Source organism: Amia ocellicauda, chromosome 11, assembly GCF_036373705.1.
Source record: "Amia ocellicauda isolate fAmiCal2 chromosome 11, fAmiCal2.hap1, whole genome shotgun sequence".
NCBI classification, from domain to species: domain Eukaryota; kingdom Metazoa; phylum Chordata; class Actinopteri; order Amiiformes; family Amiidae; genus Amia; species Amia ocellicauda.
The window spans coordinates 20,892,731-20,916,971 of NC_089860.1; the positions used below are offsets into that span (position 1 = coordinate 20,892,731).

The window sequence follows — 24,241 nt, forward strand, 5'->3', positions numbered from 1 at the left end:
TACCAGCTGCAGCCTATCACCTTCTTACTTAAAATGGCGTCCTACTTACTTTCTGAACAAAGAAACCAAGCCTGTGTTGCCACTGAGAAGAGATGTGTTGGTATTACTTCAGTGTTTTATTTCTTAATACAAATTATTCGGTTTTTTATGTATTATGAACTTTTATGGATGTAGGAATGGAGTTCCCTCAAAACTGCATGGAGAAAAATTGAATAATTGTGCTCATAACCACACCTATTTATTTGCACTACACTTTGTCTCAACCTCAGTAATTATATCTTGATAAAAGTGTAATCGAGGTAAAATACAGGGAAATATCTCTGCAGATTCTAAGACATCCTTTCCTGTTGGTAGGCTTAATTATTATTGAAGGGATATTCAGCACTTTCTATGTCATTTGCTGCTGGTTTTGAAAGACATTAAGTTATGATATAAAGTGCAGCCATACTGAAAACAGTACATACTATCATTACATTTCCCATGAAAAGCAAATTGTGCAATGTGGAACTTGTTTTGGATTAGCCTTGTTTACATATGCTAGATCATTATCTCATCGAAGTAGTTGCAAGACATGAATATATACATTTACAAACAAACATCTGTATTTATTTTCAATAGAGATATAAACCCACTTTTCTTGGATAACTAGAAAAAGGTTATGAGCAGTTAAATCTGCTTGAATTGTTAAACTTCTTAGAATACTTTAATTAAGTTTATTTGTATTCTTCACATTAACTACATATGTCATGCTCTATATTTTTAATGCATCAACTGTGCTTTGATCTGATGTCTCATTTTATCGTTAGTACTACAAATAAAATGAAAACAAATAAATAAAGTGAAAACAAACAGTACAACACAGTATGCATGTGGACACTTAACAACAGAACACAAATCTCCATACTTTCCATACTTTTCCACTGTAAAGAAAAAAGTACCTGCTTGTTAACACATTTATTATGATTTCGCAATGACTGGTTGATTGATTTTGCAAGAATTTCTCATCTCCAAGGTCATTTATGCCTTTTCATTAATTCTGTCATGTCACATGTCCGCCACTATGGGGCGACATTGCCATTGCAATCTCTTTGTCTAAATTGAAGTATAGTCTAACCATGATGGGTTTTGGTTGTTTGTTTTGTTTATTTTTAAAATTTTACGTGCATTTCAAGTCTGTTTCCTTTAATAATTAGCGCATTCAATCCCATTCAGAAATGTATGTAGGACATACAGATCATTTCAACATATGTGTTTTTTGTTGAGTTTCAATAAACTTTATTTGACCATGCAGTTACGCAAAGTATTTTGTCATTCCAGGGAGAGTTCATAGTTTTTTGTTTATGTTGGAGCAGTTAAGTTAAACAGACAAAACTGATAAATGACTACATTTAATATGCTAAATGTTTCAGTAGTTTGAAATAGCTTTCACAATTCAGTCCTTATTTTAAAACAAAAACGTATAAATACAAATATATATTAGAGGTCTTATGAGGTCTTACATCCTGGATAGTAAAAGCTAAGTGCAGACAAGATGTTAGATCACAGTCAAGGGCCAAGGGAAAGGGAGCAAAGGGGAAATTAAAATAACATGATTACTAGTAATGCAAGAAGTATGATAAAACGTAAAGTGCTATCCTGCAGGAGAGTAAAGGACTAATATTACAAGTTCTGTCTGAAAAGATGTGTCTTGAGTAAGCGCCGGAAGGAGGTCAAGGACTCTGCTGTTTTGACTTCAATAGGCAGGTCGTTCCACCACTTAGGGGTCAGGGATGAGAAGGAGCGGCTCTGGAGGAAGGAGAGTGGAGAGGAGGCAGAGTTAGTCTTCTGGCACTGGAGGAGCGCAGAGGTCTGGAGGGGATGTATGTGGAGACGAGGGTCTGAAGGTAGCTTGGTGCAGTGTGGTTGAGACAGCAGTAGGTGAGGGTCAATGTCTTGAACTGAATGTGTGCTGGTATAAAGTAGACAGTGTAGTATTTGGTCATAATTACATATGTGGTTAGTGCATCAGATATATATATATATATATATATATATATATATATATATAGATAGATATATATAGATATATATATATATATATATATATATATATATATTATACATGAAACATGTGATTCCTTTCACAAAAAGGGGACATTGCAGATGATCCAGCAAACAATCCAAAAGACACGTGTTTCTGTTCTCTTGTTGTGGTGTTGCAACTTCCCTATTGTATTGCTTTGTGTATGTATTGATTTCCATAAACAATAGAATGTTGTTTATTTAGCTTATATTTATACACACACAAAAAAGAAAATCAATAATATGAAAAAGGTTAAAAGGATCAATTTGGATCTTGAGTGGCTTTGTAGATCAGATCCAGGGTGACTTACAATTGTTACAAGATATCACATTATTTTTTACATTTACCCATTTATACAGCTGGGCATTTACTGGAGCAATCTAGGTGAAGTACCTTGCTCAAGGGTTCAACAGCAGTGTCACCCACCTGGGGATTGAACCCTAACCACTACTCCACACTACTGCCCTACAGAATAGGCCACAAACCTCCTCTGGTCAGTGTTCCCAGGACATTATGTACAATCAGAATATGGTGATTAAAGTCCAAAAGAAAGGCGCATGTGAGCTTGTGGTATTAATGATGAAGCTTGTCTCGGTCTTCCCTTCAATGCATTAATTCTGCTGTGAGTGCACTAGGCTCAACTTGCATACAGAAGCACCGTTTTCAAAATGCATGTTTTCAAGCATGTTGCCTCTCTCTCCCCTGGGCTGAAGATTGGTGAGGCAAATTCACTACTGCCAATTCTGATTAAAAATTATCGATACAGAGAGCTTTAACTGAAAGGGTTAATTTATGTATTTAAGTAAGAACTCTAAAGATGTTGTGCAAAAACAAATCTTTCTTATCTGGGAGCCACTACAAATATTATTATAAGGGGGGAAAAGGGTACTTTATTCTCCAGATCATTTTCTTTCATAAAACATTTAAAAAGTATAAGCCATTCTTAGTTTTCATCGACTTTTTCAAAGATCCATTCAATGCACTTAAGATAACTGATTTGTTCATGAAAGTGGCCCAACACAAATGAGCTTTTATTACAAATATTTTATAGCCTATTGAAATAGTTTTCCTTTTGAGCTCACTGACACATGCATAATCAATGAGCTATGTGTGGATACGAATGACACTTTCCTATTGTATCAGTTATGCAAGGTGGTTGTAATGACAACAACATGTCTTCCATACTGTATTGTGTTTCTAAAGGCAAGTGTTTTTCTCTTAGTTTCCTTAAACACCCCACATCTGTTATAAATAAGACCATGGGTGTGACCACACATTTGATCGAGAAACATGTTTTGATATGAGCATGTTTTTGCAGGAAAGCAAACTTTCAGAAGTCTCGATAGTGTTAACAGAAACGTGCTGTGGAGCATTTGACAATTTGTCTAAATGAATTACAATCGTCCTGGCGTTAAATTGACTTACTTAATTTGCAGTGTGATGTAAGATTACCTACGAGAGTAAGTAACCTGTCTTGCCTCATTGTTTAAATAAAAAACCACAAAGACTCACACAGAAAGTTGAATTATACTTCAGGGTTTAATAAAGTTATAAAATAACATTTTTATAATTGAAATAATTATTTTGTTAAAGAAAGTACCCTGTTTTATGAAAGTACCCCAGTATTGTTTTATTGTCAGCATCTGAGCATTCTTTCTGACAAATGCAACATGTATCAGACCCCGGGTTTAGGAGAAATGACCTGTATTTGACCTCTGTGGTACAACGGTGGAGTTGTTAAAGGTTGCATACCACTATTACCACTATGTAACACCTGTGCAGAATATATATATATATATAAAATAAAACAAATGTAGACAGTTTTTGTTGTCTCTGTGATTTTATTTGTTTATTTTAGTACCCCACAGAAATCCTTAGTTAATTTCAGCTTTTGGTGGTAGTGGTCATCAAAAATATGTTATTATAGTATGAGGTATCGCATCGAAACTACTGATACGTATTTATTTCCTTTTACCCCTTTGCACTCATTAACAAATTACAGATCACCTGACTGTGCATTTACAAACACAAACTGTAATAATAATACAAATAATATAATGTATTTCAATATTAATTCTGTAATACACTAAAGTGAGAATGAGTGGCTTCTAACATAATTACAGTGAAATGGTCTGTGTAATGGATAGATCCATAATGTGATGTTACTGGAGATTACTAGGCCCATTACTTTTATGACCCATTTTTCAAACATTTCTAATAGCTGTACTGTAATTGGTACACTGGCCCACTTTGCTAAATGTGCAATGTAATGGAATTGAAATAGTGAAGCATTACAACCGGTATCTTAAGCATCCAACAGTGAAGCCCTGCTGTTGATCTGTTTTGCTGTACTATACAGGTGGCCACAGGTAAATCATTACTGGGACAAGAGCTTTTCATCATTGAATACAATCGATACAAACTAGTCATGAGACTTCTGATTCATTTATAATTTGTTATTCTTTTAAGTTTCACCTTAAATTGTAACCGCTTATTCACATGGTAAATGCAATAGTCATACTTTGTTTGAGGCATGAATCATGGTGCCCCTTGGCAGACTGTTTGACATGTCAACAGAAATCCAGTTTTGAAAGACAGTAGAGTAGAGTAGAGTAGAGGCAGTAGAGGCCATTCATTGTTTTCCAAATTTTCAATTAATTTTCCAAAATTCTCTAGTCATCAATGATCACAAGACTCTATGACTAAGAACAAATATCTTTGAAGTTTTTTTTTTACTACACATCAACTGTCAGTTCACTATAACTCAAGTAATTTAGCTGTGCAGGCAGGGTAATGTTTATGACCATGTTGGACTTTGTCTTTCAATCAAACAAACACTTGTATTTATTTGTAATATTTCCCATTCATGTGCTATGTACGAAGAGAAAACATCATAAAAGAGAGGGTTTGAAAATGCTGGGCTTCCTAAAGGAAGTGGTAGACAACTTGTGCTTTTTTCTGGATTTGTGTATGAGAAATTAACATTTGTAATATTTGTAATCTCCTCTCTGAATACTAATATTCACATCATTGCAGTGCCTGAAACATGAAGTAAGCATAAATTAAAGAAGATCACATCCTTTGGAAGTTATGATAGTGGTATGTGTATATGAAATGAAAAGCCATGCAATACTAGTGCTTTAATTTATGAGTACAGTGCATTCCCGAATAGGGTGAGGCGAAATATAAATTAGAAAAATATTTCTCGAGACGTTTCCGTATCGCAGGTAAATTAGGCTAAGGCAGCGGTCGGTGTTGTTTGACCTGTTATTTCTTGCACATCCAGGTATCCTCAGTTGTTCTGATAAGGGTCTTGCAGAAACACTGTAGCCCTGCTTTCACTCCTGTGACTTCTGCTCAACCTGCACTCTGCACAAAACAGCATTGAAGCATTGAATTCATATGCATTTCATAAGTATGTTCATTTACAAACAATAGATTTCCCTATAGAGGAAGAATTATATGACTGGTGTGACTTTTTGTAATACTTTAAATATGCAATTGTAACATTACATCCATCTTCAAAACCATATATCCTGGTGAGGGTCATGGAGAGCCAATCCCAGCAAGCGGGAATACACCCAGTACAGGATGCCAGTCCATCACTGGGCAACTTAGCAAGACCAATCAACCTAGTCTGCATGTCTTTGGACAGTGGAAGGAAACCGGAGTGCCCGGAGAAAACCCACACAGACACAGGGAGAATATGCAAATTCCACACAGACAGGCCCCCAAGCCGGGACTTGAACCCGGGCCTGCAGAGCTGTGAGGTAGCAGCACTAACCACCACATCACTGTGCCACCCATAAAGTTATGTGTTCCTCTTAATTACCTTTTTATAGTCTATTCACACAGTCTTTCTGTTTAAGACAGACGGTAAAGTTTAAAGCATTAACTTGTTTAGTGTAATTGCTTTGTTTTACAAGAAAACTGTATCTTCAATCATGGCGGGAAATTCTGGTGAGAACTGTGGCGCTGTAGTTCAGCTTAAATTACCAACAATCATATTGCACGTTTTTCTGCTAGTAAAGCAAGACTGCAAAGGGTTTGATTAATTGTATTTATTTTCTTGTTTTAATTTAATCTGAATTATTCCTTGCTGTTTTGAAGCACACAGTTATCTAAATAAAAGAAGCATGTGTGTGTTTGGTTCTTACTGAAAGTTTCACCAAAGAAGGGAGGCTCTTATCAGTGAGGCTTTCATGTCAGTGAGGTTCATGTTTAGGATTATTGGAAATAATTACATTAAATAACAATTCCAAAGCACAGATTCCTTACCAGAAATCTGCTACTACCACTCCCTCTGTCCCTCCTTGAGGCTATATAGGTTGCCAGTACACATCCTTTAGTTTTTTTTTTTTTTTGTAGATTAGTATGTCATGTGATTTACAAGAAATGGGCTATCCTCAGGACTACAGCGCTGTATTGTATATACACATTCCCATATACTTGTAAAGGTCATTACATAAACAATCTTTATACAGCTCAATAAACCATTTGTTTGGGGGATTTGGTAACAGTGTTTCTTTTTCTAATTTTGATTATTTTGGTCACACTTTACAATAAGGTACTATGGTTCCTCATGAATTAATATGTAAATACCACAGGATAAACACATGAATATGTTAATCACATGTATAAAAGGGTTAGGTTTTAGGGTTAATGTTAGGTTTAGCAATAGTGCAGGTTCAAGTGCTCAACATCAGAACTCAGATGTTCATGATGTATTGATGTTTAAATCCTATGGTATTCATATATGAATTCATGAGGAATCACGGTACCTTATCGTAACGTGTTACCATAATTTTCTTGCATAGTAAACCATGCAGCGAGCTCCAAATACAAATCCCAGGTTTAAATGCGAGGAATAACACATATGAAATATATTAAGGACTTCAATCTCTTAGATAAAGACTTACCTGAACTGAAGACTTATATGTCTTTTGGTAAGGGTGGTGTGTATCATATACTGATGGGGTGTACAAAGTAAATTCACAGTGCAGTTATTGTGAGTTTCTATCATGGAAACATTCGTTACGAAGCAAGATTTTCCTGCTCATTTGGTCTTTGTTTGGTGGGTGTTTTTCAGAGAAACTTACATGAGTACTGGACTCAGTTAACACATTCAGTTATTTTAAGGTATGGATTTGAAATTAACATGCACTTTGACAATGTCTTTTTAAATTTTTAATGAAAATGACTTATTTTCCATTAGGTAAGTGAACAAGCTGATATTAATGGGTAATTATCAATAGGCCACATGATACTAATTTCAAATTTTGCCTTACTGCATACTATAGCCATTAACAGTACAGCACATTAACCATCACAGAGTAGTTTTCTCAGTATATTACAGCTGGTCATATATGGAATTAAATCAATTTCTGATGGTTTTCTAGATAAAATAAGCTTTTGTGGAATCGCAACTGCAAATATCTATTTCATTTAATTTTCTTCAGCATGATTTTGTTAAATGACTAACAACTAATGAAGCCTGTCATGGGGGCGGGTAGCATTTCTGGGTTGTCAGACATGTACAAATGCAAAAAAATGAATGAATCTGGGTCAGAATATGTAGTATACTTATTCAAGTTATTTACAACTTGCAAATCTACAAAATCCTTTATTGATTTATTGATACTTCCTATATTTGTTATTTGCATCCTGTCAAATGGTAATTGGGTAATTGTATAAGCTCAGACTTTTTAAATTTCTTTCTCTTATTAGCAATTCCAATATTAAGCCCCTTTTAAGTAAATATATTTTTGTCCAGGTAACATTTACAGGTAAATCGTGTGTCGTGAGGTATTGTCCTTGGGCAGTACCATGCATTCCAAAGCATTTTTATTATTTTTTTGTAAATACCACCTTGCACATGTAGCACGTCATCAAGCAAAGTATTCTAAAAACAGACCTGAACCCGTATTTCTTTACGAGAGTTGTGAATCATCAAGAAGTCGTTGTTGGTTTACCTGTGAAACTATCAGTTAATAGAAACAAAACATATCAATTACTAACATGGATTTATTCATTTTTAAGTTTAGAAATAACTTTATTTTTTCTCTCCTCTCATTTTATACCCCACAATTGTGAATTCACAATTTCTAGTCAATGGAACTTACTGCTACAGCCCCTACAGGAAATATCTTGACTGTGGTTATTCTGACTTCATGATGAAAATAGTGAATTTTTTAAGATCTTCCAGGCAATCCACACATGTAGAAACATGACTGCATTTGAACAGTACCTCTATACTGTATTCTAGTGAAAGAGCAATCCCCCTTTACCCAGGCCCGCCGTTTGGAGTTTTTAGTTCTCTATTGAATTCCAAAACGCCACCCTCATTGTCTGTCACCATAAATAATACTTTCTGTTGAATAATGGGGGTGTATGTATGTTTGAACATGAAACTGAAAATCTGTTTGTTTTACTGTTTGAGTGTGTGTGTATGTACACACATATTTAGTGATAGTTCAAGGATATTTGCAACCAAAAGCTAAATGACACTTTCATAATTTTATCTTGGAGATTTACAGCCTCAATCCTGAAGCATGGAGCTGTATTTTGCTTTCCATGTAGCTGACTGTCTTGCTTTGAATAATTTCATATGAAACATTAACTTAAATTCCCCACATAAAAACTGCCATTTTGATAAGGAATTGTAAAGCCTGCTTTTTCCGTAAGTGCTTTGTGTGGTCATTAACCTGCTTGTTGACAGGTGGCAGGTGTGTTCATCTCACAAATGCACATCCACACACACACTGCCAGCATCACTTGATGTTTATACAGCATCTGATATTGTTCACCAGAGCAGAGACTCACCACTATTTCAGGAAAAAACAACAACAAACAACATTAGGATCATTGTGCTTGATTGATTTTGTTTATGTTCAAATATGGTATGTTTATCCTTTACCTTACAGAATAAACTCCTATTTTGTTTAAATTAAGTATAAATGCTAGTTATATTACTTACATTACTGTACATTTCTGAATATTCTTTCAATCCTGACCGGCCTCTGATTCAGGCAGAATGTAATATAAACATTTTTAATAAGGAAGTAAAACTTTTTTTTTTTTATTTGGCTGCAGTCCACTATGCTGTAGTTGTATACATGTCAATGAACAGGTTTTATGTCAGATATTTGGGTAGTTATGATAACAAGATTAATCTGAACTAAATTAATGTATTCCGTTTATAGATGAATCTGCTGGCATTAAAAAAGTAAAGTTTTATTAGCCTACAGGATTTCTTTGTCTAGATACCTAGACAGTTTACCATAATGATGTGGAAGTCACTTTTTTGAAGTCTCACATCCAAGGCAAATATTCACTTTGACCACATTTGCTTAGACATGCATTTAAAATTAAGTTAATGTAATTACAAAGTAGTAAGTGCTCTGTGAGTAAACATTTGCAATATTTCAAATTAATCACAGATTCACTATGTTCAATTCTAAATAACTGAATTGATAAATTTATTTGAATGGTGTCATTTTTGGATGGATTTAGACAGTGACTTTGTCAAGACACCTTCTATGACACGCATGCAATACATTTTTTAAATATTTTCATAAAAAGAGCATTCAAATTAAGTTGGTTAATTAAGCAAGTAATTATTGTTTTTCATAGTTGTAATGGCTGAGTGACAACAATGGAACACAGACAAAGCTACCTAGATATTATTAATAAGGGAAACTCTTGCATAACTTCTATCTGCATTTTTTTGGTTGGTGTGGTATTTGTTCAGAATCTAGGTGTACTTTTCTAATCGTCAATAAGCTGCCTGCAAATTAAAAGATAAAATGTAAAATTAGAGGAATGCAACTGAGAGATCTGCAGGAATGTTTTGTCAGTGTTGTGTGTGTACAGGTTAGACATGTTTGCAGATTATAATGGGTCACTCTAGGCAATGCATGATCAACTGAAACACCCCCTATTTATTAACTGTATTGTAGGTTTATTTACTGACAAACATTAACATAGCAACATATTAATCACCTTTTGACTTTGGACTCTGGGTTTCACAGTTTCTCAACATAGCAGCTTATAATCACATATTTTAGATAGAACCCTATCCTTCAAATTTACTACCAGGTTTAGATAACCTACAGTACTGTGCAAACGTTTTAGGCAGTTGAGAAACAATGCTGTAAAGTAAGAATGCATTCAAAAATAGATATGTTAATAGATTATATTTATCAATTAACTAAATGCAAAGTGTGCCTAGAAGAATTGATGCTGTTTTTAAGGCAAAGGGTGGTCACACCAAATATGGATTTGAAGTAGATTTTTCTTCTGTTCACTCACTTTGCATTTAATTAATTGATAAATATAATCTATTAACATGTCTATTTTTTAAGGCATTCTTACTTTACAGCATTTTTTCACACCTGCCTAAAATGTTTATACAGTACTGTGTATGTCAACAAGAATTATGGAATGTTTAAATGCTAGCAAGGTTTAAAGTTACATTCGCTCGACCCTTTTAATGCACACTAGCAGAACCTGATACTTTTTCCCTTTTGCAAGGGAAAGCCTAACTTGACTAAGGTGACAGCTTCAGTGGCAGATTCAATTGTTTAATATTCATACAAAGAGAGAGAGAGGTGAGTGTGATATTTTTTTTTATGTCCAGTCACCCATAACTAGGGTCAAAGCACTGTGAATCCTCATTAAGATTTTTGTTATGTCATGTAATAATAAATGAAGAAACACATTCGTTACTGGCTAAATGCCCTTTCCCCGTCTAGCCATGAATCGGCCAGTGTAAGTTTGTGATAGTAGCAACCTTTCTCTGCCCACTAGAGGGAAGAAGGGCTGAGACGTATTTATAAAAACGTAATTTCCTATGGCTGATGTTTATTTTAATTCTCAGGAAATTGTTGTAGCTATTCTCCCCCTCCCCCAAACACTAAATAGGGTCCACTAAATAGGCTCCAAAGCCAGGAACTTTTTTTTCTTTTTTTCTGTTGTTGTTTCTAAGTTTATTACGCAGTTGTCTTTTCAGTGGCTTTCAGTGGGGAAATCACAAAATAATTTGCTGACAAAATTTTATTTTGATCTAAAGATGTCACAAAGTTTCCATTGTTAGTGCTTCTGCAGGTAAAAATAAGCAATACACTTATCAAATCCTAAAGTCATTTTTATCTGTAACAGTTTCACCACTTACTATTATTACTACTGCTACTTCTACTATTATTTTTATGTTACTCCTTGAACATATTTAACTTGGCATGGTGTTGTTTCTGTTTAAATGCTGTGTCACTAGCCTAAACTTAGGGAAATACCACCAAGTATTTTTCTCTGATCTGTTCGTGGTTTGATAACTTCTAGGGAGTTACCCAGAGTACGACTGCATGAACTGATCACTGTGTTGTTACATTTCTTGACCTCTTGCTTTCTTGGCATGTATCTCCACCCAGAGATAATACAAAAGAGCAGGCGGTCTTTCGCAAAACTGACATTAATTAAACTGAGTTAAACATACATTTTAGTGTCTTTCAATGGCTCTTTTTCTTGGTACTGAATTATCTACATATTTGAGGAATGTTCATGTGTGATTACAATTAAAAGTCACCCGAATTTCATACATTTCCCTCTGTTTACCTAAAACGGAAGCTATTGAGAAATGTCTGTGAACACAATTTCGTGTGGGTTTGTGATGTTTGCTGAGACTATAATTGCACCAGTATCAATGTTCACCACTTCCTTGAGAGTGCACTGAGTATGAGAACGTACAATGATAACTGCTGCAGTGTTGAGAGACCAGAACACTACGACAATGTTACTCAGTCTGACAAAGAAGTAAAGATTAGGTTTACAATAAATGTCGAGTGACTTACAAGAAACAGGAGAGTTTCTTTGTTACATTTTTACTTTAAACCAATCCTAAAATTAACCAAAATAAATACATTGAAATGTAAGTAATGCTATAGTTATTGTTGCAGTATAAGTTTTTATAGTTTTTTTTTGTGAAGCATGACAATTGGATACAATTAAGCATTTATGAATGTGTAACAACCACTGTATTAATAAATAATTAAGATTTGGTGATGGAGTAAGGCAACATATGTTTAACAAATACACATTTATGTTGACTTTACAGTTGGCACTAAACCATGTACTGTAATACTGTACATGCAATAAAGAGATCAATTACAAATAATAATAAAACATTATGGCATTTCACATTAAGGGATTTAACTTAATCTGGAAAATACCTTGCTTACTCTCACATGACTTTGTTTACAGTGTTTTTCAAGCTTATTTGCATGTGGCTGTGCATTTTCGGTGTTTCCCCATTGGCGCCCTAGTGTGCATTATCTTTCTATGTGAGAATCTGGCGATTATATATCATGGGGGGTTTTCATATCATGAACTACAGAATGCACCTAAATAGCAGTCTTTTCTGAAAATTGCTACCAAAGGGAATCCACTGGAAACTATGAGAAACAGAATATGGATTTAAATCTTTAATCATACTCCTAGTTCTTTATTTGGTATATCCAAGGTTCAAATGTGAATCTGTCCACCAAGTGATGCTCAAATTTCAAATATGTGCACCACCAAATAAAGCTACTATTATTGGTACAGTGGTCTCTACATACACAGGGAGTTGTTGTGAGAGTAGAGAGAATGCTGCAGAAGGCTCAATTTATTAGCTAATGGTTCCCAATAATTTAATGCAGCTGCTTAAGGAATCTCTTTTAGCCACATACCTGGCAGTTGATCCCAGATTCACACAGTTGCTGATGGAGACACGTGATCCTGTCTTTGTGTCACTGAAGAGCTGGATAGTGCCCAAGCTCTTTGTGAACAGGAATATTCTGCTGATGCCATTAAGTAAGCATGTGAAGCTTGCTTCTCGCTGCAAACCTGAAAGAAGTTTCACTTTTAATTTTGTTGAGAGGTGGTATTCTTGCAGTGTAATATTTTATGTTAGACAGACTTTTTTCAGATATTAAATCTAAAAGTCTGAGATATTTGTGGGTCTTAATTCATTGTGATGCATTAAGAAGACTAGACTTTTTGCACTACTCTTTAAAAAGTCCAGTTTTAAATTTTTAGATATCACATTATGGAAGATGCAGTTTCATCATCTGCTCTTCTGTGAACCTTTGGTCATATGTCACATAGATTCTCCTTCAACACCGTATTTTTTAAAATTTATTATTATTTATGTATTGGCAGATGCCAATTTTGCACAAGCATTACAAAAGTGCAGTGATACTAATCAATATAAAATTAATTAATTGTTGGTTCATCCTCGTATTTGGAATATGCCATGTACATGGCTCAGAATTCCTTCAGTTTTCTGAATACTAAATCACACTCTTAATATTCAGAATATTCAAAATTGAAATATTTTAATTCATATTCCAAATATGCTACTTGCATGGTGGAATATATATTCAGAATATTCATTATTCCAAATACTAGTGGAGTATTAGTGGCCATGTAAACAAAGTAATTGATGTTTGATATGTGCACTGTATCATTTTAATACATTTCTTAAATATTTTTAAATTGCTTCTCTGCATTGTCATGATGGAGTCAACAAATGAATTACAATAAACCTTTAAAAAGTTGTTTATTTAAATTAATTTCATTGTGTTTGAGGTTTTAAATTCTCAGTATATTCCTGTTTATCTGAATGTTGCATTTTATTTTTGTCAGCATTTTATTTCCTTTACTATATCTCCTGAATAGTCTTGTACGGTTTGATACGCCACCATTTCCATCATCTGCAAATTGAACAAGTTTAGTCATTGCACCATAATCTAGATTGTTGATATAAATCAGATCCTTGTTTTACTTCACTAAATACCTCACCACAGCTTCAAGCTTTTTTCAGATATGAGTACGTGGTTTCTGCACATTAACCAGTTCTCAAATTCCCATACATATGTTACCTTGTTATAGATTAATGTATATCTATTACCAAAGCTTGCAATGAATAACAGCCTTCAAGTGTTCTTAGTTCTGAGGCATGTGGTTGTTTTCTGCCATAATGAATATTGTTGTATATTTTGTAAAGCATAATTTTGTCATAAACACATCTTCTTGGATTCACCTGCATATAACATTTTAAATGGAAAATAAATCTTTGCATTTGTTTGATTTACAGCTCGTATTTTCTTCATTTATCTTGCAGACTTGTTACTTCCATGTATGGAAATGTATGAATGATACACTTGTCTATAACCTGGATCGAGCTTATCAAGCAATATTACCAAGTTCTGAGTTTTTGGGAGTATTGTTTTAAGATAATCACATTGTCTTTATTACAGGAAGTCTGCCGTCAGTTTGTGTGTTCAGATGCTATCATTGCCATCGCCCAGAGAAATGGTTTTGAAATTATTTGCATAATTGGGATTCTCTGATTGTGATGTTACAGTCTTGCAGTCTAACTGTAATAATCATAGGGAGTAGCAGTCTTGTATTTTTTTGTTAATCTGACTGTGGTAACCAACAGAAACCACATCCCTCAAATCTTGTGATATGTGGCATATGTTCAAATTCATCTTTGTAGACTCAGGTTACCCTTTGTTTAGCCTTAGAGAAAGACATATGCCCATTTGCATTTGGTGTGATCAATACCAGATGCACATGAGAATCTCTCAGCTGTCATTTGGTCAGACTTGGATAAAGCAAAAAGAAAAACACAGCACTCCTCAACTCCTTATTTAAGCAATTATACTTTTGCATATGCATTGCATCAACAAAGGCTTCAAATAATCATGAAATAAACCTTAAATCAATGCCCAAATCCATAAACTATTACATTTACATTACCATTAATTCAAGGATTATAAAGGAGTCTGTGGCAGTTATTTTGCAAAGGGTGCTATATTAAATCATATATATATATATATATATATATATATATATATATATATATATGGCAAAAGTCATGTCTACCTTGGACAACAAATCAGTGCAAAATTAGATTATAGAAGAAATCAAAATCAGAGTGAAAATGAGATGGAGTGCATTTGCCAGCCCCAAGAACAAGCAGGAACTAAAGACAGCTGCAGTGCAGGCCTGGCAGAGCATAAAGTGGCATATATAGTATACCACATATATAGTAACATAGTGCTGAGACTACATCTCTGAGAGGCCACAGGAGATTAATCGGGGGAGATAAACCCACATGGTGTCACAAGATCCATTCATTTATTTTCCTCCCTTCTAGTTATTCCAAACAGACGTCTTTCCATACTTCAGTTTCGGTGTCAGTTTCGGAAACTTCTTTGCATCTAGTGACCAGGTTTCACAACCATTAGTGAGCACTGGTAATATACATTAATCAAATACATTTATCTTGAGGCAAATGGACTCCATCCCATTTTCAGTCTGATTTTGATTTCTTCTATAATCTCATAATCTCATTTTGCACTGATTTGTTGTCCAAGGTAGCCATAACTTTTGCCAATCAGCCATAACATTATGACCACCTGCCTAATATTGTGTAGGTCCCCCTTTTGCTACCAAAACAGCCCTGACCCGTCGAGGCATGGACTCCACTAGACCTCTGAAGGTGTGCTGTGGTATCTGGCACCAAGACGTTGGCAGCAGTCCTGTAAGCTGCGAGGTGGGGCCTCCATGGTTCGGACTTGATTGTCCAGCACATCCCACAGATGCTCGATTGGATTGAGATCTGGGAAATTTGGAGGCCAAGTCAACACCTTGAACTCATGATTCATCAGACCAGACCACCTTCTTCCATTGCTCCGTGGTCCAGTTCTGATGCTCACGTGCCCATTGTAGGCGCTTTTGGCAGTGGACAGGGGTCAGCATGGGCACCCTGACTGGTCTGTGGCTACGCAGCCCCATACGCAACAAACTGCGATGCACTGTGTGTTCTGACACCTTTCTATCAGAACCAGCATTCACTTTTTCAGCAATTTGAGCTACAGTAGCTCGTCTGTTGGATCGGACCACACGGGCCAGCCTTCGCTCCCCACATGCATCAGTGAGCCTTGGCCGCCCATGACCCTGTCGCCGGTTCACCACTTTTCCTTCCTTGGACCACTTTTGATAGGTACTGACCACTGCAGACTGGGAACACCCCACAAGAGCAGCAGTTTTGGAGATGCTCTGACCCAGTCGTCTAGCCATCACAATCTGGCCCTTGTCAAAGTCGCTCAGATCCTCACGCTTGCCCATTTTTCCTGCTTCTAACACATCATCTTTGAGGACAAAATGTTCACTTGCTGCCTAATATATTCCACCCACTGACAGGTGCCATGATAACGAGATTATCAGTGTTATTCACTTCACCTGTCAGTGCTCATAATGTTAGGGCTGATTGGTGTGTATATATATATATATATATATATATATATATATATATATATATATATATATATTCATATGATAGGAGTATTTATATAGCACCCTTTGAAAAATAACTGCCATGTATATAATCCTTGAATTAATGGTAATATAAATTTAACAGTTTAAGGATCATTTCATGATTATTTGAAGCCTTTGTTGCTGCAATGCATATGCAAAAGTATAATTGCTTTAATAATGCAGCTGAAGACATGCTGTGTTTCTCTTTTTGCTTTATCCAAGTCTGACTAAATGACAGCTGAAGAGAGTTTCTCATGCACATCTGGTATTGATCACACCAAATGCAAATGGTCATATGTCTTTCTCTAAGGCTAAACAAAAGGGAACATGAGTCTACAAAGATTAATTCAAATCAATTTCAAATCATATAGAGCCAAAATGATGACAATTCTGTCACTGTCCAAATATTTATGGACCTAATTGTATGTATCTCTCTCTCTCTCTCTCTCTCTCTCTCTCTCTCTCTCTCTCTCTCTCTCTCTAAATATATATATATATATATATATATATATATATATACACTCACCTAAAGGATTATTAGGAACACCATACTAATACTGTGTTTGACCCCCTTTCGCCTTCAGAACTGCCTTAATTCTACGTGGCATTGATTCAACAAGGTGCTGAAAGCATTCTTTAGAAATGTTGGCCCATATTGATAGGATAGCATCTTGCAGTTGATGGAGATTTGTGGGATGCACATCCAGGGCACGAAGCTCCCGTTCCACCACATCCCAAAGATGCTCTATTGGGTTGAGATCTGGTGACTGTGGGGGCCAGTTTAGTACAGTGAACTCATTGTCATGTTCAAGAAACCAATTTGAAATGATTCGACCTTTGTGACATGGTGCATTATCCTGCTGGAAGTAGCCATCAGAGGATCGGTACATGGTGGTCATAAAGGGATGGACATGGTCAGAAACAATGCTCAGGTAGGCCGTGGCATTTAAACGATGCCCAATTGGCACTAAGGGGCCTAAAGTGTGCCAAGAAAACATCCCCCACACCATTACACCACCACCACCAGCCTGCACAGTGGTAACAAGGCATGATGGATCCATGTTCTCATTCTGTTTACGCCAAATTCTGACTCTACCATCTGAATGTCTCAACAGAAATCGAGACTCATCAGACCAGGCAACATTTTTCCAGTCTTCAACTGTCCAATTTTGGTGAGCTTGTGCAAATTGTAGCCTCTTTTTCCTATTTGTAGTGGAGATGAGTGGTACCCGGTGGGGTCTTCTGCTGTTGTAGCCCATCCGCCTCAAGGTTGTACGTGTTGTGGCTTCACAAATGCTTTGCTGCATACCTCGGTTGTAACGAGTGGTTATTTCAGTCAAAGTTGCTCTTCTATCAGCTTGAATCAGTCGGCCCGTTCTCCCCTGACCTCTAGCATCAATAAGGCATTTTTGCCCACAGGACTGCCGCATACTGGATGTTTTTCCCTTTTCACACCATTCTTTGTAAACCCTAGAAATGGTTGTGCGTGAAAATCCCAGTAACTGAGCAGATTGTGAAATACTCAGACCGGCCCGTCTGGCACCAACAACCATGCCCCGCTCAAAATTGCTTAAATCACCTTTCTTTCCCATTCAGACATTCAGTTTGGAGTTCAGGAGATTGTCTTGACCAGGACCACACCCCTAAATGCATTGAAGCAACTGCCATGTGATTGGTTGGTTAGATAATTGCATTAATGAGAAATTGAACAGGTGTTCCTAATAATCCTTTAGGTGAGTGTATATATATATGTATACTGTGGCACATTGGAAGGATGACCACGGTGTGTGGCTGGATAAATAGGCAATGTCTAGGGAAATGGGTGATATGATGCAGGAGATGTTTGTTATATCTACAGTGGCTGGTGCAGAAAACAAGAGAAAGGTCCTTCTCTAGACATTAAACACCAACAAAATATAGACAAACACTAGGCAATAATCCAAATCACAAATCTGTTCTCAGGTCCAATTACATGAATCAGAAGTTTGTTACCAGTTTTCCTTTCTCTGCAGTTTTAGTGTCACACCCCAACTCCTTCTCCAGCTCCTTCTCCCCCATCCCTCATCCAGTATATATATTTTTGGTCAGAACACCCCACCAAGGTATCAAGTATAATTCTAAACAAGATAGGTAGATAGGTAGTCAAATAAAATAGTCAGTTATGATATCACAAATTGGAAGTTCAGAATGAGTATGTGTCATTCCACGCATCTGAGTTCTTGTAGCATACTTTCAGATTGAGTTAAACGGTTTGCTCAAACGGTTGTGCTATACTTTAATGTAATGTAATGTATTTGTGAAGTAATGTTTTGGAGCAAAGAAAAATAAGGCCTTACATGGTTACCTTTGCTTATAAATGTTGCTCTTATTTGATAGGCCACTTTTATTTCTTCTGGTTAAAAAAGATGAAGAAGCAAACTTGCTTTGAAAACCAAACAAAGCAAACAAATAATGTCAAGTATTTTTTCCACTATATCTATTAAAAGGCAAATATGTGTCAGCAATTAAAACCCAAAGGAGGAAAAGATACACCCTGTAATTATAGTGCTAATGTTTTACCTTTAACAGCATCAAGGATCAACACGTAACCAACAACAGATTTTCTACCTGTTGGGCAAGCACTTGACTATCCCTCACTATGTTGGGTAGTTTGCCAAATGGTAACCATATTTGGAATCTGACCAAGTTAGTCTGGCAGCAACTGAATGAACCCTGAAGATAATACTATCAACAATGTCTGAACGGGCACACAAATGGAAATTGGGCTTTCAAGGCATTCAAGACGGAAAACAAGAAACACTTCTTCACACAGAGTTGTCACAATCTGGAACAAACTCCCTAGCGATGTGGTTGAAGCTGAAAATTTGAGAATATTTAAAAATAGACTGGATAGGATCCTTGGATCACTAAGTTATTAATGGACACCAAATGAGCACAGTGGGTTGAATGGCCTCCTCTTGTTTGTAAACTTTCTTATGTTCTTATTTTGTTATTTTTTCTTAACATTTGTCTGTCTCTGAAGAACAATTAAGTAAACCATACTCTACTCATCAGAGAGAGAAAAAAGTTGTTGGGTGCTATGTTCCATGCAAACACGTCAATTTTAATAATATAACTTGCATCCTGCCTCCACTACCCCTTTATTCTGACATTCCCAACTCTATGAGAATTATTTATTTGAAGTAATAGCAAGACATGGATAGGTTCATATGAGTTTACTACAGCTCTTCAGTTCAAGATCATTGGTTCAAGGACAGGTGAAGGAGAGAATAGCTGGAGAATGGACAGGGGATTTCTAAATAGTCACATTTGAGATTTATTTCACCTGTTATTAATCCACATTTTGAATCCCCACACCACACAATGCTAGTGGGTCATATTACAAATATTTGTTTGCCGCACACAATAATAATACAAAAATAGTCTATTGTGTCTTGCAAAGTATGGCAACATTGCTGGAGTTCTGTGGAAGCTGGATGAAATGCTTCCTGCTTGTTTGTCAGTTTGGTATGCAGCTATAGTTTACTGATTTACAGATAATCTCCATGCTAACTAGTTTTTTATATAGATAACCCAGGAAAAACCCCTGGAGCGGAGCCAAGGATCTAGATCTCATAGTAAAAAAAATAAAAAACAAACTCCCTACCAGTCTGTTGCAGTGGATATAATCCATGCCAAGAAGAAGGAAAAAAAGAAAATCTACTACAACTTAGTTTTTCATAAGCCACAGAATGGTGTCCCTTTCCCCTTTTAATCTAGAAAATACACAGTGACAGAAGTCTAAATGTATTCTTAGTACAAATGTTAGATACATTACTTGTGACAAAGTCTATTTTCAATAAGTGTAACTGTAAAGCCTCTCCTACCATTATGTGTCTCTCTATCTCCCTATTTATTGACTGCTGTCAAATTTCATGTCCTGGAGCAACATTTAACCATAGCCACATAAGCCATTTAACCAATTCTTTAGAAAATTACACCAAATTCCTCAAAGCATTTCTCTAAAACAACTTAAGTGTACCCATAAAGCCAATCCTACTCCATAATTCAAATTGACCATTTTAGCCTAATTGTAATACTTTGAATTCTCTCTTTTTATTTGTCATGAATTTCTCCAAACAATCTTCATGTAATATTAACTTTACTATGCAAAATAAAACTCAGAGTCTTTATCTTGAACTGTAATCCTGCGTTGTAGCTTCAAATTGATTTTAAACTATTGTACTATATCAGTAGATAACCTACAGCATTTAAAGCCCAATCAACAGTGTGATCCCAAACTATGAACACTACAGTGTGAAGCCAGGCCTGCACAATCCTAGCCTTAGTGAAAATTCACTGTGGACTCTAGCCTGGACCAAAACGAAATCCTAATATAATCCCTAAACTTCAGTTTAGTACACAATGTAATTCAATTACTCCCAGCAGTACTCTAAAATCCACCTACATATTCTTTTAAGACCAGTTCAACCATATTCTCCATTTACCATTGCCAAATTGTGAACTGTATTTTCTATCAAGATTTGTTTCTCAAACGTCCACATATTAATTTCATACAGGGATTACAGTTTATTTGCTTATTAACATCTACACCTCCATACTATTCAGACTATTAGTATTATGTTATTTAATCCTGAATCTTTAGAAAAAAGAGAGACAAGGGTTATACCCTAAGACAGTGATACTATGACAGTGTGGACCTTCCCAATGATAACAGTAACAGTAAGTGGACAGTTTTTGAGAAGACATTACTTCCAGTTCTTGAATTAGTAATACTTTTTGCTCAACTGTGGCAGAAACTGGTTAGTATGCTACTGCTTTAAGTATTCACATAACAAACCATCAATGTCAGCATATTTTTTGCTGGTTGTGTATAAAATGTGTGATGTTTTGTGGTAGTGTGTTTTGTCCTAATCAGACCTACAGTATTCACAACCTATTTATTTTCATCCTGAAGGACTTCTTCTTGTATGGTCAACTTTTTGTGCTCTTTGCAGATGCATTGCTATTAATTGCTTGATTTGTGGATCAATTATGTATTTGTTACAAAAAGCGAAAATATATATTTTTGTTGTAGTGGTGTTATAACTCATTGTAATATTGTGTATACATTGTATATATCCACTTGATTAAACATTAAGCTGTTTTGGATAAGGCATCAGCTAAATTAATGTATATTCCTTCCAAATAATATAATAATAATTATTACTATTCACTGACAATACTATCAATTCAAGCGTGCTCTGTAAAAACAATGCGTAGTAAACATTAATATAATGGAAACATCTGGTTTTGAAGCCTGTTAAACACCTCATCATGTTATAAGCATGTGGTTGTTGGAATAAAATTATATTTTTCCCCCTCCTGTTTCCAGTGATATCAAACAGCATACAATGTCATCAGGATAATATTCTATATCTGAAATATACAATTGTGATGTATATGTTGTCCTTTTGTTGTTATGTTTGAAGTTCTATAATGATCTTAACGTTTTTGAGGTAGAAATGCTACCCAAGAAATGCTACCCAAATACACTATTTGTATTTAAAAGGAGAGAACATGTAAATCAGATAAAATATGAACATATTTTTTCTTTGTAGCATGTAAACTATGAGTGCAGATAACAAACACTATTTGCTATTTGCCAGAGGTTTTGCTTTGAAGAAGGAACAGTTTTCAACAAGCCCGCACATTTGTTCTGAATATTCACCTACACCAACCTCTGTACTGGTGACACCCTGAAGCTGGAACTGAAAACTGCTATAAATGACTTTGTGTTCTGCAAAGTTTTTTTCATTTTATGTGTATTATCTAAAATCTATGTGCATCAAGAATTATGCTTAGACATATTTGCATGAACAGCAGAAAATATTCTGGATACAGACAAACCATTGAAGGGATCATGCAAACCTTTACAGTTTTAAAATGTGCATTGAGGTCATCAAACTGTTTAAACCTGAACCACTCCTGTCAGAAAGTTGCCCTTTTCTTCACATGTGTTTCTACATATATTGTGAGATTATGTTTCAGGTGAACTGATTTGTGTCCGTGTGTATAATGTATACACTGTGGTTAGAGGTCAAAACTGAATATTTTCCAACGTGTTCCGTGTACAATATTAGGACGTTTGCAGTATTCCACCATGTTTCTTGGCCTCCTCCAATAAATGTAGGTGGACACAAGATTGGTAAGAGTGACTGAAACATGAAATGAAACATATTGATGTGGACCAAGGAAAAGTGCATTTGTTCAACCAAGGACACATTTTCCCCTTTCTTGGTTTTCAATCTAAGGCTAAGTCTAAGCAATGGAATCATGAGTGAGTTATTCCACATTAATATATCTGACTGGATCTTTAGTAATTGTATTTAAAACAAGCAACTCAGTCTTATGACCTGGCAGGTAAAATAAGTGAGACTGTTTACATATAAATGTTTCCAGGAAGAGGTGATAAATATGTCGAGAACATAATGTTTGCTGTTTTAAATGAAAGATCAGCTGGCTATCCATCAGTCTGTTGTCATTCTGGCCTGAACTGTTAAAGACTTTATCTGAGTATCAGCAAAGGCATACAGACATAGCAAAAAACTATGTTAGCTAGGGCAGCCCAGGGAAATGTGTCAAGTGAAATCCCAAGACACATGAGAACGTGGAGTCTTCCGAGTTAAGAGGTGACTACTGGGAAATGGCCAGTTTATGTTGCAGTAATGTGAAAGCAGTCTGACTCACTGAAGTTGAAGTGAAACTGAGCAACCTTGTGTAATCTGAAACTAATGGCATTCACTCATAAAAAGGGGTATTATCACATATACTTTTGTCCAGCATTAGATTGTAATATTCCTTTACAGCTGATAAATATACAGGCACCATTAATGGGAACAATACTAACTGCATCAGAAAGCCACAATAGGAAAGAAAACCTCAACAACTAATTTAAAATAGGAAGTCATGTATAATGGGTTGTATGAGTATCTATCAGGGTAAACTCCTACATTTGAGATCTCATATACATATTTGTAGTGATAGTTACTGTAAAGCACATATGTGGCATTCCCACACTTGATTTTTATAAACCATGACAATTTGGTTTATCCTGGATTAATAAATAGTCAATTTTAAGCTGTGATCATGATCAAGCGATCAGTTTTACAAATGTTTTCCATAATTTATATTCTCTCTTTCTCTGTCTCTGTCTCTCACTATATATATACATATATACACTACTCAAAAAAATTAAGGGAACACGTAATCATCACAGTATAACACCAAGTCAATTAAACTTCAGGGATATCAATCTGTGCAGTTAGGAAGCCTAAGCAATAGTGAATAAATGTCACCTGTTTTGGTGCAAATGAAAGTGACAACAGATGCACTGGAGAGGCAACAGCAAGACAACCCCCAAAAAGGGAATGGTTTTGCAGGTGGTGGCCACAGACAATTGCTCTCTCCTTATCATTTCTGACTGATTCTTCTCTAGTTTTGTGTTTTGCTAGTGTCCTTGTCACTACTGGTAGCATGAGGCGATACCTGCAGCCCATTCAGGTTGCACAGGTAGTCCAGCTCCTCCAGGATGGCACATCCATACATGCCATCGCAAGAAGGTTTGCTGTGTCTCCCAGTACAGTCTCAAGAAGCCCAGCACCGGGCAGCTCAATTGGCATTCGCCAGAGAATGGCATTCGCCATTGGCAGGTCTGCCATTGGCACCCCGTTCTCTTCACAGATGAGAGCAGGTTCACACTGAGCACATGTGACAGACGTGAAAGAGTGTGGAGATGCCGTGGGGAATGTTATGCTGCCTGCAACATCATCCAGCATG

General features: G+C 35.9%; 1 protein-coding gene and 1 long non-coding RNA gene across 7 annotated transcripts in view; one reads left to right on the forward strand and one right to left on the reverse strand.

Annotated features, from left to right (window-relative positions):
- Positions 1 to 24,241, forward strand: part of acsl6 (acyl-CoA synthetase long chain family member 6) — a 70,770-nt gene that overhangs the window by 1,791 nt on the left and 44,738 nt on the right. The window lies entirely within an intron of this gene.
- LOC136763133 (uncharacterized) lies at positions 113 to 13,241 on the reverse strand. Its single transcript, XR_010820959.1, has 3 exons — positions 12,784 to 13,241; positions 5,327 to 5,431; positions 113 to 1,785 (listed from the first exon to the last, which is right to left on the reverse strand). It is a non-coding gene; the product is annotated as an uncharacterized LOC136763133 (long non-coding RNA).